Source organism: Scyliorhinus torazame, chromosome 2 (assembly GCF_047496885.1).
Source record: "Scyliorhinus torazame isolate Kashiwa2021f chromosome 2, sScyTor2.1, whole genome shotgun sequence".
NCBI classification, from domain to species: Eukaryota; Metazoa; Chordata; class Chondrichthyes; order Carcharhiniformes; family Scyliorhinidae; genus Scyliorhinus; species Scyliorhinus torazame.
In genome coordinates, this window is record NC_092708.1 from 370049431 (window position 1) to 370064823 (window position 15393).

Below are 15393 nucleotides of genomic sequence, written 5' to 3' on the forward strand. Positions count from 1 at the left end.
ATTTCCTTCGGCATACAGCCTTTACAAGCATCATGGGCGTCATTCTCCGATCCCCCAGCGGGTCGGAGAATGGCTGTTGGCCGCCGTGAATTCCGCCCCCGCCGCCCGCCGAAGTCTCCGAAGGGAGAAAAGTCGGCGGGGCGTCAATGGCGCCGCAGACCTCGGAGAATGGCACGGGTGGGCGCAAGGCAATCGATTTTGGGCCTGCCGATATTCTCCCGTCCGGATGGGCCGAAGTCCCGTCGACGTGATGACGGGTCACGTCGGCGTAAATCAAACCTCCTTTTAATCAGCGTCAACCTGTGCTCGAGGTTTATGCCGACCAGCGTGGAGGTGGGTGACGGCCTGAGGGGGTTGGCCGCTGGACAGGCGATGGCGTGCCCGCAGTCTGAATGTGTGGGGGAGAGGTGTGTGTAGGGATTTGTGTGTGTGTGTGCGGCGGGGGGGGGGGTGTGGTTAGAGTGGGCTAGGCTCCGGGGGAGTGCCGGGAGGGGGGTTGCGTGCCGGGTAGGGGGATGGGGGGACGGGGTCCATGCCGTGGAGGGAGGATGGGGGATGGGGTCCGTGCCGGGGAGGGAGGATGGGGGGTCCGTGCCGGGGAGGGAGGATGGGGGGGTCCGTGCTGGGGAGGGAGGATGGGGGGGTCCGTGCCGGGGAGGGGGACGGGGGACGGGGGGGTGTCCGTGCCGGGGAGGGGGATGGGGGGACGGGGTCCGTGCCGGGGAGGGAGGATGGGGGGGTCCGTGCCGGGGAGGGGGATGGGGGGACGGGGTCCGTGCCGGGGAGGGAGGATGGGGGGACGGGGTCCGTGCCGGGGAGGGAGGATGGGGGGATGGGGTCCATGCCAGGGAGGGAGGATGGGGGGTCCGTGCCGGGGAGGGGGACGGGGACGGGGGGTGGTGTCCGTGCCGGGGAGGGGGATGGGGGGACGGGGTCCGTGCCGGGGAGGGAGGATGGGGGGGTCCGTGCCGGGGAGGGGGACGGGGTCCGTGCCGGGGAGGGGGATGGGGGGACGGGGCCGTGCCGGGGAGGAGGATGGGGGTGTCCGAGCCGGGGAGGGGAGGTGCGAGGGCAAGTGAGTTGGTCCACCTGGCCAGGTGCCAGCCTCCAGCAGTTGGACCCATGCGGTCCATGCCACCTGGCTGGGGAGAGGAGGGGGTATGGGCAATGATGACATGTCGTCATTCCCCCCCCCCTACCAGGCCGTCATGTTTTCCGATCATCCAGCGATGTTGGCCGCCGTGGCGGCAGCCGCTAATGTCTATGTTGCCCTGGATGAGGAGGAGGAGGAGGAGGAGCGTGTCAGAGAGGCGGCGCAGGCTGCCGCAGAGGGGCAGGCGGCAGCCGCCCAGGCTGGAGGGACACCTGACCGACAGGACGAGGAGGGGGAGGAGGACGTCGCGGCCCCACGGCAACGGAGGCACCTGAGGGCGCCCCGTGTGTACCGGCCCCGGCAGTCATACCAGGACCTCACGGACCGGGAATGCAGGAGGAGACTCCGGATGAGGCGGGAAACCGTGGCACACATCTGCCACCTGCTGGCACACCTGTCACCGTGTGGCACTGGCGGGGGACACCCTCTCCCCGTGTCCGTCAAGGTTACGGTGGCCCTGAACTTTTATGCAACGGGGTCATTCCAGGCACCGAGTGGGGACCTGTCCGGCATATCGCAGACATCGGTGCACCGGTGCATCCGGGCAGTGACAGACGCCCTATATGCCATGGCGCATCACTACATCCGCTTCCCTGTGGACCGGGCCAGCCAAGATGCCCGGGCCGTGGGCTTCTCTGCTGTGGCCGGGTTCCCCATGGTCCAGGGCGCGATCGATGGGATGCACGTCGCCGTGCGGCCACCTGCAGATAACAGGGCCCTGTTCACCAATAGGAAGGGGACCTATTCGATGAACATACAGGTGGTCTGCGACCACCGCATGATGATCCTGCACGTCTGCGCCCGTTACCCGGGCAGTGTACACGACTCATACGTGTTGTCGCGGTCATCCATCCCCGGCATGTACGAGGGACGCCATCCCCGGCTGAGGGGCTGGTTGCTGGGCGACAGGGGCTACCCATTGCGATCGTGGCTGATGACGCCTGTACGGAGGCCACGCAATGAGGTGGAGAACCGCTACAATGATGCCCATGTAGTGACAAGGGGAGTGATAGAGAGGTGCTTTGGCGTGCTGAAGATGCGTTTCAGGTGCCTGGACCTCTCTGGGGGCGCCCTCCAGTATTGGTCAGATAGGGTCGGCCTCATCATTGTGGTGTGCTGCGTCCTGCACAACATATCCCAACAGAGGGGCGATGTGCCGCAGGCAGAGGAGGGCGGAGTGGAGGAGCAGCAGGAAGAGGCGCAGTCCTCCCCAGATGAGGGGGATGGGGGCAATGGTCAGGGCAGACGGGCTAGACACGGGCGGGTGCCTGTCCACCGTTACCGGCTGGGCCAGCGGGCACGGGACAGGCTGATAGTCGCCCGCTTCACTGACTAGATGGGCGTGGGAATCGGGTAGTATGGCCACAGACCGCACACCATGGCAACAGCCGACCACCCACACCCCACACCCATCCACCCACCCAGCACCCTCACCCCCCTCCCCAACCCCACCCACCCCACCCGCATGCACACCACCCCCCCATTGCCGATCCACCTGCGGCACAACGGCCGGGCTCACACAGTTGCCGGTGGACGCATGTCTATTGCAGGCCATGGAGGATGATGACAACCCGCCCTGCGATGAGCTCCTGGCTCCACATCGTTGGACTATGTCTGAACCATGGCCACAGTACCACCATCCACCCGGACCATCCCTGCATGCGGCTGTGACACTGCAGCGCACGGTCCCGTCCTCTGCCCGGGGGGATGTTGATGGCGGCCCTGGGGGAAGGGGGCAGACTCACCTGGGGCTGAGGTAAGACCACCCCTCACACACACACTTGCGCTCAACGTACATGACACCCCCGCACGCTTTGGACAGAGCACAAAGGCAGCTTCTGTAGGTGTAACATTGACTTTAATAACGAACGGAGTTCATGCACGTGCCCAAGCCCCTAAAACTCATCTGTGCCCTGCACCCGTGCCAACTTACTCAGTGTCTAGTTGTTTAGCCTGACGGACCCTATGACTACGTCTACGTGGTTCCCCAGACGGTACAGCAGAACTGGAGGTGGGCTCCTGTGATTCCTCCCCTCTGACACGGGATCCCTTTGGCGGCCGTTTCCTGGGGCGTCCTGGCCTAGATGGGCCAGGCTGCGGCCCGGGCGACTGGGATGGCGAGCTGCCAGCCTGTCCTGCCCGTTGCCCACCCGATGCACCTGGGACGGAAGGGGGGGAGTCCGAGGTGTCGCGGTGTTCCGGGACCTCCCCTACAGGGGGGCCTGGGACGGACCACAGCACCTCCTCCTCCCTCGGGGTGCCCGATGGCACCCAGGCCTCTACATGGGTGGGGGATGTGAACGGACTGGCCATCCAACGCCCCCCGACATCTGGCGCTGCCAGTCCTGGAGGCCTGTGCTGGTATCGACAGGGGTCTGCAGGTTTGCAGCCATGGAGCTCAGGGGATTGGCAAACCCTGTCTGTGACTGTGCGACGCCGGCTCGCACATGGGCAATGGCGCCGATGCCCTCAGCGATGGCCTGCAGAGACTGGGCCATGGCCTGCTCAGACTGGGCCATGGCCTGATGAGATTGGGCCATGGCCTGCAGAGACTGGGCTATGGCGTTGAACGCCTCTGCCATCTGCCGCTGGCGCTGGCTCATGGCCTCCTGTGAGAGGGCAGCCATGTCCTGGGCCACAGACGCCGCCTGCACGGAAAGCCCCAGGCCTCGCAAACCGTTCCCCATGTCTGACACCGTCGCACCCATTGCCTCCACTGCGGACGCCACCCGTGCGGTGTCGGCCTGGGTGGCACGTATGACCGGCACCACTCCCAGCTCCTGGACGCGGGTGGACTCCTCCACCTGCGACTGCAGCCGCCGCAAGCCGGCCGTCACCCTCTTCGCTCGTCTCCGGTTCGGTGGTTGCATCGGATCTATGGGTGGGTGTGGTAACTCCAGGAACACGGGACCCATTTGGGCGGCAGATGTTCGCTTGGGCTGGGCTGCCCTCCGACCGCCCGGCCCCTCTGCTGCTCCTACCTCCTCCGCCTGCTGTACCGGGACGGCTGTGTTGTGCGCACCAGTGAGTGTACCAGATGCCTCATCACTAAAGTGCCCAACCGAGGTGAGTGTTTCTGCGATGGTGGAGGGTGTTGGTGACAGCAGTGGCGTTGTGTCGTGCTCTTCGCCCCACTCTGAGTCCATGGCACTTTGGGGTGGCGGTTCGTCTCCACCCATCCAATCTGTGTCACTGTCCGGTATTTCGTTTTCCTGGGTAGTGCTGTCCCGGGTAGGGGTGCCCTGGGTAGGGGTGTCCTGGGTAGTGGTGTGCTGGGTAGGGGTGTCCTGGGTAGTGGTGTCCTGGGTAGTGGTGTCCTGGCTCGGCTGTGACGGAGGCCTGTGGCTGCCCCTCTCGTGGCTGGGTGGCACACGCCTGCGTCGTCGCACCCGCACGAGACGGGGGCGTCGTCTCCCTGTTGCTCCAGGTCTCGCTGTCTCCAGTGGTCTCCAAGGGACATCCTGCGGGCATCGCATGCCGGAGGGTCCGGGTCTCTCCGTTTCCAGTGGTCTCCAAGGGACATCCTGCGGGCGTCGCATGCCGGAGGGTCCGGGTCTCTCCGTCTCCCGTGGCCTCCGAGGGGCATCATGCGGGCAGTCTGCATCTGCGGGGATGGGTGCCTCGACGTTTGCTCCTGCGATACACAATGAAGCATGCATGGTTAGACACGCAGGCAGTGATCAGGTGATATGGGGGAGGGGGGATATGGGGACGGGCTGTCGGTGGCTCACTTGCTGGTGGGCCCCCGACCTCTGCATCAGCAACCTCCCGGTCCTCAGGTCCGCCAGCCAGTTCCAGGGCCCTTTCCTTGTGTTCGGTCAGTGGCCTCTCATCAGCGGGGCCTCCTCCAGTCCTCACATGCTACCTGGTGTTGTGCGCGCGTTTCTCCTGTTGGGGAGGGGGTGGTGGCAGGGGTAAAAGGCAACAGTGTTAGACAGGTATATGAATGCACGCCATCGGTCGCGCGTGTATTGCAGAGGTTAAGGTTAGGGCTGGATTCACTTGGGGAAATGGATAAAGGCGGATATGGGGGAGGGGGGATATGGGGGATATGGGGGAGGGGGATATGGGGGAGGGGGAATATGGGGAGGGGGGATACGGGGGAGGGGGGATATGGGGGAGGGGGGATATGGGGGAGGGGGGATATGGGAGTTATGGGGAAGGGGGATATGGGGATATGGGGGAGGGGGGATATGGGGGAGGGAGGATATGGGGAGGGGTGATATGGGGGAGGGGGGATATGGGGATATGGGGGAGGGGGGATATGGGGGATATGGGGAGGGGGGATATGGGTGATATGGGGGAGGGGGATATGGGGAGGGGGGATATGGGGGAGGGGGGATATGGGGGATATGGATATCGGGCAGGGAGGGGAGGCTCACCCTGGCTGCTCTGACGAGGTCGTTCACCTTCTTGTGGCACTGGGTGCCTGTCCATGGTGTCAGGGCCACAGCGGTGACGGCCTCTGCCACCTCCCTCCACAGACGCCGGCTGTGGCGTGGGGCAACTCTGCGGCCGTGTCCGGGATACAGGGCCTCCCTCCTCTGCTCCACTGCGTCCATGAGTGCCTCCACATCCTGTGACTGGAACCTCGGGGCTGAGCGGCAGGCGGCCATCCGGTCGGATGTTCCGGTCGGGTGTTCCGGTCGGGTGGGGGGGAGCATCGCGTCCTGATGAGCCGTCACGCCGTGTGGCGTGTATGACGCCGCACGGCGTGAAGCACGTGGGCTGCTAGCCCATTCCGGGCCGGAGACTTTGCGACGTTTGGGGCGGCGTGATGAAGGTCGGATTTGCGCCGTTTTCGGCACCGATCGGCGGACTTTGCGCCGATAACGGAGAATTTCGTCCCATGTTCCTCAGACGTGAAAGAGATAATAACTGTTCAAATCATCCCTTACTTTTTTGCTCATGTGAAAAGTGCATTTTGCTGAACCAAAAGATGGCTACTACAGGTCCCATGATTCACAAGTTGGCTACAGTTTCTGGAAATTTCCAACAGCAGTTAAAGGACAAAAGCTCTATCCTCATCTTTGTGGAATCTCACACCTCTCATTGTGAAGTCACATTACAATCATTGAAACCAGGAACCAACGGATGATTTGTTCCCCCAACCTGGTCGTACAACAAGGCGAAAGCGATTGAAACTCGTTACACCTGCAGATGTGTGAATATGGATTTTGACCAGAGACATGGAAACTGCTTATTTGTTAGCGACTAGCTCATTAATGGCAACATCAGATAATGGAAGCTTCTGGGCTTTGGAAAGATTTAATAACATATTTATAGACTCTTGACTCAATCTGATATTCAACCTCTAGCTTGCAAACATCACAGCAGGACTGCAGGCTGAACCTCCTCAAAGCCAGTTCCTCTGGAAGATTTCTGCCATCGCCATATCCCCCTTCCCCATAACCCCCATATCCCCCGTCCACCATATCCCCCCTCCCCCATATCCCCCATCGCCTACTGAACAGGCCAGGTGGCTCCGTGGCAACCTGATCTTGCTGCCTCACCATCAACTTTAAAGGAATTCTGCAATTCCTCCTTGAGCTCCTGAACCTGCCTAAAAGGTAACTCCTCCATGAAGGAGCCCTCACTGGACTCTGACTTTCTGGATTCTGGCAGTCAAGTGAACTGATGTTTCTATCTGTGATTGTGTTTCTTTTTAAATTATTCATAATTGATGACAAAAGGGATCAGGGGTTATGAGGAGAAGGCAGGAGAATGGGGTGAATGGAGAATGGGGCGGCACAGTGGCACAGTGGTTAGCACTGCTGCCTCACAGCTCCAGGGTCCCAGGTTCAATTCTGGCCTTGTATGAATGTGAGTGGAGTTTGCACTTTCAACCCGTGTCTGCGTGGGTTCCCTCCGGATGCTCCCGTTTCCTCCCACAGTCCAAAGATGTGCAGGTTAGGTGGATTGGCCATGCTAAATTGCTCCTTAGTGTCCAAAGAAAAGTTAGGCGGGGTTACTGGGTTACGGGGATGGGCTTAAGTAGGGTGCTCTTCCCAAAGGCAGGTGCAGACTCAATGGGCCGAATGGGCTCCTTCTGCACTGTAAACTCTATGATTCAATGAAAACACACCAGCCATGATTGAATGGTGGAGTAAACCCGATGGACCAAATGGCCAAATTCTGCTCCTATGTCTTATGGTCTTATAATTGTAAAATCTCTTATTTTTTACCATCTAATTGTGCGCTTGTATGTGTGTGTGTGAAGTTGCAGCCATTCCCTGGGTTTGAATGCATATATAAACAATACTTCAAAAAATAATAATAACAATAATAATAATAATAGCTTATTGTCACAAGTAGGCTTCAATGAAGTTACTGTGAAAAGCCCTTAGTCGCCACATTCCGGTGCCTGTTCGGGGAGGCCGGTACGGTACTTTTGATTTAATTCTGAAGAGAGTTTGCTTTGAGTCACTTTAAGAATTGACTTCACAAACCGTGGGCGGGATTCTCCACTCCCACGCCGACGTGAACGCCGTCGAGGTTCACGACGGTGCGGAACGGCCCCGGTCCCGACCGATTCAGGCCCTGACAATGGGCCAGGATCGGGGCCGCGTCATCTGCACGCGCCAGGCCTTGTAGCCCGCGTAAAAGCGGCGCTGCATAGATGACGTGGCCGGCGCCGCATAACGGGCGTCATCCGCGCATGCGTGGTTGTCGTCCTCTCTAAACCCGCCCCGCAAGAAGATGGGGGACGGATCTTGCGGGGCCGTGGAAGGAAGGAGGTCCTCCTTCAGAGAGGACGGCCCGACGATCGGAAGCCCGCTGCAGGATCCCCCCTCGCCCCCCGCAGGCCGCCCCCCCCCCCCAGCTTTCGCGCGCTGTTCCCGACGGCAGCGACCAGGTGTGGACGGCGCCGGGGGGAACCCGCCGTTTTGGCCTGGCCGCTCGGCCCATCCGGGCCTCAGAATAGCGGGGGTGCCGGAGAATCGCCATTTTGGGTGTCTCTGGCGATTCTCCGGCCTGCGGCCCGCGAAACCTGACCGGGCCGTTCCCGCCACTTGGGAGAATCGCGGGAGGGTGTCGGACCGGCGTCCCCGGAAATTTTGGCGGCCCAGGCAATTCTCCCAACCGGCGTGGGAGTGGAGAATCGCGCCCCGTGTGTTTGGGGAAATACTCCACGGCCTATTCGAAACTTTCAACTCCTCTCTCCCCTGTCTGTAACAGGGCAATCAACAAAGGCAGGGATGGTTTATACCTGCTTAGTTCATGCAGTAAACATCCCCAGCTGGATTCAGTGCTATTCAAATATTACCAGCGTAATTCTCAACATCAGAGACGAAGGGCTGGTTTTTTCGATTTTAAGGTTATGTCAAGAGGATGTGTCTGGTATTATGACAAGAAAGATGCTGCCGCCCCCCCACCAATCCTTCGACCGGTGAGGGGTAGAGTTGCGCCATGTAATACGCAAGGCCTTCCCGATGTACATGCCTGGCGAATTGCCGGGTCCGTGGCTGCTATTAAGCTATTTTTCTGGTAGGGACAGCTGGTTTTCAAACAGTCGTGCCTGATTGGCTTCAGCAATCACAGGATGTGGAGTTTTACGCTCGCTGAAGAGACCGGAGAAGTTGTGCTGTGCAACATGGTGCCGGCCATGCGCAGACCCGACCTGCCAGATAGTGCTCCCTGGACACCCCCTCGCCACCCCCACCAGTCCCCCCAGCCTTCGCCGAAGCCCCCCCCGGACAGCAGCACGGCTCCCACCCGATCCTGGCGCCCCTGGGCACAGTCTGCAGCAACCACGCCGGGTTCACGAAAGCTCAGAGCACATTTCCCCGCATCAGCCCACCGGGGGCAGCGTATCGGGGGAGGGCTTCCTGAGGCGTGCGGCGTACTCCTCAATGATGTTGTTTTTGGAGGGGGCGGAGCATCCAAAAACAGGGACCGCCCCCGATTCGGTCATAAACAGGGATTCCACGCCCAATCGCCGATTACGATATGGTCGGCGGGCAATGGAGAATCCCGCCCTGAGTGTTGACACTGAGACAGATCGGTGGACTTCTGCGGCAGAAACATTAGCGCCGCTCTCGGAGCGATTCAGGAGTCTTAATTGGCTAGCACCGGCTCCATGAGGAACCCAATCAATTCTAATGAAGAACGGTGTCGGATTCGCCGGGGTTGGAATTGGCTCGAGAGACTGACAAGCTGCAGCCGCATATTAGTACGTTACTCCCCACATACACTCATCCCAGCCAACAAGGTGGCACTGGTCGCGCTGGAGTGGGCCCATCCTGTTGATTGGTTAGCTGGGGCCAGATGGTACTTGGAGGGGGTGGCCCGAGGGACACCCATACGACCCGTGGCACTTAGTTCGCAATGGGTGGTCAGCGGCATGCGCAGCCGCACGGCTGCCCGACCGGCTGCGGCAATGGTGTTCCGTGCCCATCCACCCCGACCCCACAGTCCACCTCCTGGCCGCCCCCTTGCTACCCCCCCCGGTCCTGGCAGAAGCATCCCTGCCAGCGGTACAACTGCCAGCACACTATGGCGACATTGGACACTTTCCCACTCCCTCTATCTCCCTTAGCAACCACGGCAACCTGTTTGAATGATTTTTGAAACCACAAGTGAATCTCGCCGTCGGTATTTCCTCATGGCGGAGGATCGCGGAGGCCCCGGAGAACACCGGGTCAGGCCGGCTAATAATATGCCAACGGTGTTTACTGTACGTGCGGAGTAGAATGCATTGACACCACCATTATCCAGAGTATGACATTCTGCGGCGCCTGGCGTTGGCCACAATTATGGCCTCATGACCGAGAATCCCGCCCTTCATGTTTTTATTTGTTGTTTATGAAGTTTAAAAAGCTCTTTGAATATTGTTTAGAAGAATTTTTGTGATGCAGATTACTTGTCAATCTCAGGTAGAGTCTACAAATACTTTCATAGTCCAATTGACCCAGCTGAAATTTACTTCCTAATCTTCCTAAAATTCCTAATCTTGGCTTTCCGTATTACCGTACCATGCTCTAATCATGATTCTTCTTCACACACGTCCTAGTGGCAGATGGAGAGAGGATGTTGACTCACCAGTCTCCCTGAGGATTGAGCCCACACCCAATGATTGAGGTGACATGTATCTATTCTGCAGTTTGGAATCAATTATTACCCATTGTACATTTCATAAATTCCCCAAGGCCCCATTACAGGAACATCTGACTCAGATCAACAGCTAAAAGAATCCAGTGGCTAAAAAAGGAGGGAGAGAGAAAAAATGCTCCTTCTTAATATTTTGTCAGGAGAGGATCGGACTGCTTTGATTACTCAGTTTACTATTGAGCTAGATTTGCCCTTTAGCCAGCTTTTTGATTATGGTGCTGGGCATCACTTTGGTGAGTGCCTTCTCTGTTAACGACCTTTCATATCTTGACTTGAATCAGTTGGCACTGAAACAGTAATAAGTGCTAACTGCCTTTAATCCAGATCTCTTGTACCTTAAAAAGGACAAGGAGGTAGATCTTGAAAAATCAGTGGACCCTAATGGGTGGAAATTGATTTGGAGGAAGGTCGATGCCTCTATTCAAAGAGATCCGGACTAAATTAACACATCATTGTTACTGGACTCTCACTCATTTGTGCAGAACAAAACGTAGTTAAAGATGACACATGTTTCAAATGTCAGTAAGCAGTTGGCATTTTAGTGGTGTCCTATGGGCATTAGTACAGAATTATGAAGATTACAAAATAGAATTAAGACTAATACCTTTAAGAAGTTTTTGATATTCAGACTCATGCTTGATTCTTCTGGGTGACTCTAGTGCAACATGCCCCTTTCCCACACCCTGCCCGCCCCCACAGAGGCACCCACCTCTCTCTTCTCTGAAATATGATGAAAGTGTTTTTTTCAAACACTTTTCATTCTGTTTGAAAGAACTTTCCTGGAGCCTAAGGATTCACTCAAACAAATCCATGCTGGATTCTTTGTAGTTTGAGAAGGGTATCTTATTCTAAAAGATGAATGTGCATTTTGGGGTTTTGACTACCCAATAATAATAATAATAATCGCTTATTGTCTCAAGTAGGCTTCAATGAAGTTTATGTGAAAAGCCCCTAGTCGCCACATTCCGGCGCCTGTTCAGGGAGTTTGGTACGGGAGCTGTTTAGCCCACTGTGCTAAACCAGCCCCTATCCTGGACACAGTCTGCAGCCGCCATGCCGGGTTCACGAAAACTGAGAGCACACATGTCCCACATGGTGGGGAACTCGGCCCATCGGGGGAGGGCGTCCTGAGGTGTGCGCCGTACTCCAGCTAAACCTGATTTTAGCCCAGATTAGAAAACTGCCCTGGTTTACGGGATATGGGAGGGACAAGTGCGCCCATTAAGAAAACACAATCTCTTTGCTTTTATTCATTTTTGAGTCCTTGCCAACATTTCCTCCCTCCCCTTTTCCGAAGATCTGACTCTTTGCTAGATGTCCTGTCCATATGCAATCAGTCACCCTCCAGCACCTGACTGATGTGGCCATCGTTTGTGAGTGAACATTGGCGAGTGTGGGCAAAGTGCCCATCACATAAAGGGCATCAAAGCCGAACTCCTCTGACCTCCATATGGTCACACTTCTCCAGTACAAATTAGAAAATAGAATTGTTCTTGGGATGAGAGCATTGCTGCCAAGGTTAGCATTTATTGTCCATCCTAATTGCCCTTGAGAAAATGGTGATGAACCATCTCCTTGAACTGCTGCAGCCCACGTGATGTAGGTCCACCCACAGTGATCTTTGCTCCTCTAGCAGTTTGAATACAACAAAATGACTTGCTCAGCCTGGGTTTGGAGTCGCCTGAAATCTTCTCCAGATCAGTCCCGGCAAGAATGGCAGATTTTCTACCTTGACGAGCAGTGAACGAGAGATGTGTGTTTATGACAATCCAGTCACTTCCAAGATCAGCCTATCATTTTATCACAGATTTATTAATTATGAATTCCACCTCCAACTGTGGTGGGATTTGAACTCATGTCTCCAGGGCATTATCCTGGACCTCTCGATCACTGGACTGGTAATATTCTATTGATTACCAGTAACCAGCAGATTACTGTGCTGTTTTATGGTTCTTGATTGATGAGCATATCCTTTTGTACTTTGAACGACATAAACAGTGTATAGTATCTTTCTTATTTACCTCATGCAGTGTTAATGTGGGTGAAACCTGTGTAAAGGAATGTAATGAAGTGATATCTCAAAGGGAAACAATTGATTGCACCATAATGGCAAATACAATAAATAGATACACCTTACTGCTATTCTCTGAATCTACCCCAGGAGCCATGTCTTCTGCTTTGAAAATGGTGGCTTAAATCAGGCAGAAAATTTTGTGCAGACTTCCTTTCTGAGCTGCTCGCTCCAAGGCTTTGCGAATGCCGGCATGAGAAGTACACTTCTTCATTTATGATGCCAACTGGATCTGGCACCATGGGGTCTTTTTTGCAGGATTTACAGGAAATTCAGGTGAATGAACTTAATCTATATTACACTAAGCAAAATTCTTACTTTTTGTTTTAAGCCCTTGAACAAAGCCAATAATCAGTTTAGTTGTGGGATACAATTCTTCTAATCTCCTCAAGGTGACAAACTAATTGAAGTCGACAGGGCAAGTGTTAGTCTGTTTGTGTGTGTGTGTGTGCGCGCGCAAGTCTTGGAGCTTTTCTATGCTCCACTTTTAAAGTTAAAAAAAAAATCCTCTTTCAGGTTTTTGCTAATGCTTCTCTGCTTTATCCTCATGTAATCTTTTTCTGTTCACTAACATTCACAAATTGAGGAAGGGAAAACACGCACCATTTATCTCATCCACGTACCATGAGGGCAGAAAACCAACGGAATGGTCGAAGACCTGATGGCGATAATGTTTTTGATGAACTCTTTATAGATTTCATAGAATTTACAGTGCAGAAGGAGGCCATTCGGTCCATCGAGTCTGCACCGACTCTTTGAAAGAGCACCCTACCCAAGCCCACATCTCCACCCTATCCCCATAACCCAGTAACCCCACCTAACACTAAGGGCAATTTTGGACACTAAGGGCAATTTGTCATGGAACATCCACCTAACCTGCACATCTTTGGACTGTGGGAGGAAACCGGAGCACCCGGAGGAAACCCACGCACACACGGGGAGAACGTGCAGACTCCGCACATTCAGTGAACCAAGCCGGGAATCGAACCTGGGACCCTGGAGCTGTGAAGCAATTGTGCTAACCACAATGCTACCATGCTGCCTTTAGGAGCTGTATTGAGGAGCCCATGCAGAGTGGATGGCAGGTCAATTCGCCAGCTTCCCACATGGACCGAGCATGCACCTTACGTTCACAAGACTGAGATTGGGAACTTTTGGGGAAGCCCCTGAAGCGAAAGCGCAATGCAAAGTGTCTTGGAGTGGAAACACACGCTGTCATTATGAAACTCTGGCTACATCTTTTCATGGGAGTCAATTAATTTTCACTAAGTCATAGCTTTACACCTCCAGCAGATTGAACTCAATCATCAGTTATAGGGGGGGAAAAATTGGATTCAGTCATTGAATAATGTATATTTGATTCAACCTACTGTCATCCCTTTTATTGTCACTTCTTGCTTACTGTCACCTTTTTCTAATTAAGGACTGATTCTTTGCAATTCATTCTCGATCTGAAACTGTCCCTTTTACTGTCAGTGCCTGCCTATTGCACATTTCCCTGTTCCACACAATTTTCATGCAGATCTACACTTAATTGTCATCTTCTTGTCACACGAGTCAGGTGCTAGCTTTCTCTAAATGGACCATGTAATCAAAAACTGCGCAAAATCTGCAGCCAGCAGTCACTGTGTGACTGAATTATTCGAGGGTGGTTTTATTGCGCGATGGTTCATCCTGAATGTCTCCCGGAGGAAAACTGTGTCCCCGCTGGAGCCAAAGCTTCGTTGATGCCATTTCTTGCTAACTGTCACTCTGCGAGGTGGAAGAATGAACATGCGAGTAAATACAATCTGATGTCTTTTACCTGCTGTTGACGACAGTGTCCGAGGTCTCAACACTGGGCTGCTTTTGACATGACAGGCAGCATTTGTGAAAGGCAGCACACATAGCAAACACAATCTGAAGGTTTTACTTTCCACCTGTAATAAATAGAGCACTTTCAGTATCTATTAAACTGACCAATGAAACGGCGCATATGTTTTCTCTCACAGATTGCTGGGTTGTAGAAATCCCCAATCTATTTCGAATCAGTTTGAGCTTTTAAATTAGGAAGCACAGGAGTCAAAGTGCACAGATTAACTGCTGCACTATAAACAACACTACTCTCCATGCTTCCCAAACACATTGCACTACACGTCTGGGCTGGAGTTACCCATTTTCAGAAGGGGGTGGTTCCCCGGTCCGTCAACCGCGTGTTTCTCTGGCAGCGCACCATTCGCTGGCAGTGGTATTCTCTCCTCCCGCCGCTTGTCAATGAGATTCCCCATTGAAACCACCCCACGCCGTCGCAGAATCCACGAATCCCGACGACCGGAGGATTCTGGCCCCGATGTTTTACTGGAGGTTCCATTGTTGAACCCTCATCCACCTTCAACTTGTCCCACCCAATAAAACAGTCTTTTATTCCCCCCAAAACCATCTCAGTACTTTTTTTCAAAGTCTGTACGATTATTCTGCCGAGTTGCTCTCAGAATTGTCCGAGAGATTAATCTTCAATTTCAGGCCCCTGCCCCCACTTTACCCCCATAGCTCTTCAAGTTTATTTTTCTCAAGTGCATCTCCAGTTCTCGAGTTGCGTGCATTTCCACCACCCCTATGCGCAGCGAGTTCTAGCTCATTGCAACCTGCTATGTAAAAAAGGTTTTCCCCTCACATCCCCTCTGTACATTTTTCCCCAAAATTGAAGGGAGCGATTCAGCGACCCCATTGCTTTCGGCATGAATCTGGGTGCAATAGGTGATTCGCGCAAGAGCTCCAAATCGGACTCCCACGTCGAGCGCTGTGCAGCCGTGAGTCACCCGACTCGCTCCACCGGCACGATCTGTACTTGCCCTCATTAGCTGAGATCCAGATTTGCATATTTAAATCAGCCGAGACGCTCATTTAAATACCTGGATGCTAGATTCGCCCGGTGCCCGGGATCTAATGGCAGTACCGGCGAAACCTCGTCAGGGCGCCATTTAGTACTGGTCTACACAATCGTGGACCAGGCGTAACGGCACCTCAGGGGGTCTCGCAGGCCAGCTTGGCACTTCCAGGGTTCGGGCCCGAGGGGGGG

The 15393-nt window shown here is 55.0% G+C and overlaps 1 long non-coding RNA gene across 1 annotated transcript in view; it reads right to left on the bottom strand.

Annotated features, from left to right (window-relative positions):
• Window positions 1-14254, bottom strand: part of LOC140407922 (uncharacterized) — a 47907-nt gene extending 33653 nt beyond the window's left edge. Inside the window, exon 1 of the long non-coding RNA XR_011939895.1 lies at window positions 14140-14254. This is a non-coding gene — a long non-coding RNA (uncharacterized lncRNA). The remainder of the gene's footprint in view (window positions 1-14139) is intronic.
• Between the last annotated feature and the right edge of the window lie 1139 nt (window positions 14255-15393).